The following is a 5408-nucleotide window of genomic DNA, read 5'->3' as shown; positions in this document are numbered from 1 at the left end:
CTACTTTTTCTCCTGTTTTTATCCAATGCGATAAACTCAGATTCCACTGTCGACCTTATTATGCATGTCTGCTTGGAGGATTTCCAAAAGACTGCAGTACCTCCCATATAACGATCCCGGTTTTTCCTTATTTGTTTAAACTATATTCCGAGCTCGGGTCTGTGGATGTTGGTTGTTGTCTTATTCTTATTCCCATCCTTTACTCTTGTATTTGAGTCTTGGGTTGTGTTGGGCAGGTTTGAAACAGGTTAGTTGTGTTTGGAAACTAAGAGTTGATGCCCAGATTTTGGCCTTCATGCTCGAGCGGGCCCTTTACTTTTGCTTCTCCGCTCGAGCGGGGATTTTGACGCTCAAGCGGGATTATCCAACCCTCAGTACTTTTCTTTGCAAGTCATCGGACGCTCGAGCGTCCACTTTCATACTCAAGCGGGGACTTCGTCTGCAGAACTTCTGGAAGTGTGCATTCGACACTCGTGCGGCGCTTTTCACGCTCGAGCGTAAGTCTGTGTCTGACACTCGAAAGGGGCGTTCCACGCTCGAGCGGACTGTGTATTATATCAGTTCGAGTTTTAGCTTTTTGGATCACTTTTTCGACCTACTCTCTCTCTGACTTTTCAAAATCTAAACTTGAGAGCTTCTCACTCTAGACTCCATCTTCTCTCTAGGGTTTCATCTAGTTTTAGTGATCTTCCACCCTTGTCCCTTTGTAAAAAGTGTAGAGCTTGGTGTGGGCTACATTTGGATCCGAAAATCTTGGGGTTTGGAGCACCTTCGAATTTCTTCATCTTCTCCTTTGAGCTCCAAAATTTGAGATAGGGATAACCTACTCTATTTTATGAGTCTTAACATAAATTTTGGTCATTTTGATTTGATGGTGTTGCTTAGTTATTTTGAGAAAGTTAGGGTTTGATTTGAGGTTTTAAAAAAGGGGGGTGTAACAAGCCCGCGGGGGGAACCTCGCTACAGTTCGGACTCTCGATTTGTGTCACGGTTCTTAATCTGAACCAAAGAGTCCAAATCTGGCAAATCGTTTTGAGAAACAGATTTTTGAAAACGTAGTGCCAAACATGGACTGCTTTGCCAGATACAGAGTCGCCACCTAAATATTTTTAAAATGGGGAAATTTAGGAAACCCTGACTCGGTGCCGAAGGCCACATGTCTGTCATCACCGGAGTTGTCTCGCTCGGGAGCTTGGGTACGATTGGGGAAGGTCAGCTATGAGCACCCTCTTTCGCCCGGTCCGAAGACCGGCCTCTACTAACCGTGATATCCAATTTTGAAAACGCTATGTGTTCTTAAACCAATTATTAGCCTAGAATTACTATGTTATGCGCGCAGCAAACAAGTATAGACTAGATTACCTAATTTGGAAAGAGACATTGCATATCCGTTCGTTTTGAAAATGCTTTGGAATTTGCTACTCGCAAGTAGGCTAAAACACGGATTTCAATGAGTTCTTCCAACTCAAACAATCCAACCTTCACCCACAGGCATTCAAAACAGTTTAACACATAAGCATCTAGCCGCATGGCAAGCATACTGTCATGTTAACATTCACACACATGCGAGATGCTAAAGCGAAAATACTTACATCGTACTCCGTGCCAAAACAAAGAACTTGTTAGCAAACATGCATGATCCAAGTCCATGTTAAGTGCCTAATGCATCGCATACAAAGTGTTGTTAGAATAGGCTCGGCTATCCTAAACATGTCATGTGAAAATGCACAATTATCACGTATTCAGTTTGGGAATTGAAGTATTGATGCAATTAGCGTGATGTACCGAGCCTAATGCATGCAATACAAATGCATGGATGCACACATGCATAGCATGAGGTATGCTAAATTAAACGTGCCCTAATACTAACCATTAAAGCGGGTAAGTAAAAGGGAAGAAAGAAGTGAGGTTAGAAGACATACACACCACCCACACACACTTATTACAGACTTGCCCTCGCTCGGAGGGACCGAATAAATATTACAAATTAATTAACTACGCAAGCTAATTAATATTACAAATTAACTAATTTAATTAACAAATTAAATAAATTAATTAAAACAGGAAAACGCCTCGGGAAGCGCGCCACCATGCATGGGCTGCCTCTGTTTTCCTTCCTTTCCTCCTCTGGAGGCTGTCAAAGTCTCAGGACTGATCCCTTGGACAGAGAGGATCACCACCGGCTGATTGAGATTGCCACCGGCAGTGTGGTTTGGCCATCGGCACAAAATTGAATCTGTCGGCAGAGAAATTGTTGCCGGTCGGCACATTACACTGCCGGTTGGCAGAGTATTCCTGCAGAACCTGCAACTCACAGCAACAGAGGGCAAGGCAAAGCATGGCAGCACAATTCAAAGCATGTATGCACCAACCATGTCTCTTATCATTGTAATGACTCAAAGGGACATGTGCCTCGGTTCCCGGACCACCAATCACGTATTTCCATGCATGATGGCCCAAAGAACCAAGTATGCAACTTTGATTTCAAATGTATGCAAACCAATAAAACAAAAACTCCCAATCCCTATCACCCAAGTCAAGGGGCAAGGAATGCATGCAAGATGCAATGCAACCTAGGCATACAAGCTAAGGATGCAACATGGCATGGCAAGGCACTCATGCAAGCATACAAGCATCCATATGGTAATGCAAACTAATGCTAAGATGGTCTTATACATGATTTAGGCAGCTCTAATAAGGCCTAAAACAGTGGCCATAATGACCAAAACAAGAAGCCAAAACACATGCACACATACATATGATGGAAGGCCTACACTTAGGCACAATTTAAACAACCCTTAAGCACACTTGAAAGGGATAAACAAGAGCAATTAGCATGCAACATAAGCATTGAAATCATGCTAATACAACCCTCAAGGATCATTTAAATGGCATTCAAATGACTTAAAACGAAAGCATGAATAAGCACCAAAACATGGAGCATTGCTACACAAGCTTATGAGGCATTAAAGAGGCATGCAAGGCAATCAAACAAGCATGGGAATGGGACTGAAATGGCATATAGAATGGTCCCAAATCACCAAAACAATGCAAAGATGCCATGCTACACACGCACATACTCAAGGCCAACAAGCCCAAATACAAAGGAGCTATATCAAGCATGCCAAGATCAACCCAAACGACTATGGACAGAGCTAAAACATGGCAAGATATGCGCAAAATCTTCACAAGACTAAGCCTAAAACATGCTCCAACAAAGGCTAACAACCTAAGGCACATTAAGGCATAAACAAGGCATTACATGGCAACTATGCTAAACATACATGGAGTTCCAAAACCAACCTAAGATCATGTTATATTATGGATATATAAGCATGAAAAACAAACCAAACATGCTCAACACACACTCAAGCATAGGCTTCCTTAAGAGGCCAAAACATGCCCTTTTCAAGGACAAGAAGGAGAGGGGGTGGCCCTCTCCTTCTTGGGACTTCAAGGCATCATCTTCACCACTGAAATCCCTCAAGATTTCAGTGGTGAAGAGACCTCAACACCAAAATCCCGGAGCTAGCACAAAATGGCTCAAAATGAGGCCTTTTGAGGCCTAAGGGTGGTCAACAACCCTCAAACAACAAAACACTCTTAATAAACAATAAAGAGGGCCTAAAAACAGAACTTTTTTATGTTATACAATAATCACAAAAACAGCTCTAAGATAGGTATAAAATCAATGCAAAAATGGGGGAAAAAGGGACTAGAATCTCACCCTTGAAGACCCCTTCACAAATGGTGCTCCAATGGCCTCCTTTAGCTTGAATCCAACACCAAAACTTCAAAATCAGTCCCTTAGAACCTCAGTTCCAAGAGGAAGGTGAAACACTAGGTGTTTGTGTGCAATAGTAAGACACAAAGCACCTAGTGAACAAAAGAGAGGGAAAGAGAGATAGAGTGTGTATCCAACTCTAACCCTAGAACTCAAACCCTAACAATGGCTGTTCTTTTTTCTCAAAAATATCTAAACTCTCTAACCAAGCCTCCCCTTTTTGCCTTAGAGAGAGCTTCTCTCTATATTGTCTTGTAAAGCTTACAAGACAAGCTTTGCAAGAGGGAGATCCCTCCACACACGTGTATGGAGGGGAGCAAAAGCAAGACAGCTGTCTAAAAATATCTGCAAAAGCAGATGAACAGCAATCGGCCGGCCAAAAATGCCATCTTGGCCAAAAAGAGTGCCGGTCGGCAACAAATAATGCTTACCGGCAACAAATAGTGCCGGCCGGCAAACTACATTGCCAGTGGCAGCAAACACCAGCCGGTGGCCTCTAGCCACTGCCGGTGGTGGGTGGGGATGGTCTACAAGCCCCACGCTGCCTCTCAAGGGCAAAACAAAAGTGTTTGGTGCAAAACCAGACACTAAACGGTCGAGTTCGGGGATCCTGAAGCAAGGCGCGCGAGCCGAGACTTCCGGGAACTCCAAACGAACACAAACATGGATAATCACCGAGTGTTCAAACGGTGACGTCCAGGTCTTGAGGACGGTCAAAAATGGGGTGTCTACAGTTGCCCCTCTTTGACAGAACTCGAAAGTCATAACAATGACGGGAGTGAATGTCAAAGCCCAGAGACGACCCATTTTTGACAAGCCCGAAGACTTAGACAAACATGCAAGACAAACAAGGTATGCGCCCGGAGGCAGGGGCAAAATGCAAGACAATGCACAGAGCCGAGCATAACTTATGATCATGCAAAGAAAGCTGTAACGAAGCAAACATGCGACAGTTTTAAGCTAGCATACCAAACTACACTACAATGCAGAAAGGATGTAAGAGAATTATGAAATTCTCAATGCGTCTCACTCGGGAGATACAATACCTGTGCGGCTCGTCTGGTTGCACCAACCTCAAATGAACCGTACATACAATATCGTGCCTGCAAAGAAAACAAACTTAACAGGTACAATATCGTTAGCAACATGCATGACAATGCAAAATGGATGCAAGACGATATGCAATATATACAAAACAATGTATAAACAATGCAAATGAAGATGCAATGTATTTGAGACAATGCAAGCTACATGCAAAGCATTTGGATTGTGATCCAATCACGAACGGTTCGAAACCACACCTATGTCAAATAGATTGATGGAGGTAACAAGTCTGTCTACCATAGAACGGTCAACTGAACTATGAGTATTGTAGACAGACGCAAGAACAAGTATTGGGTGGAATTGACATAAGTGGGGAAACGACCTGCTGGAGAAAGGACTATGATCCTAATGCCGGATGCAAAAATTACACTACAATGTAATGGATGGATATGGCACGCAGGCCAAACCAAATCTTGCCTAGGAAAGGCATGTACACATACAAGCCATGTGTAACACAGAAAAGGTGCCGCAACCCTCAACCAACATATCAGCGTGGAATCGGCGCGATACACAGCAGAAT

The sequence above is a fragment of the Camellia sinensis genome, chromosome 3 (assembly GCF_055761805.1).
Source record: "Camellia sinensis isolate YWXY chromosome 3, ASM5576180v1, whole genome shotgun sequence".
Taxonomy (NCBI): Eukaryota; Viridiplantae; Streptophyta; class Magnoliopsida; order Ericales; family Theaceae; genus Camellia; species Camellia sinensis.
This window is presented reverse-complemented; position numbering follows the sequence as displayed.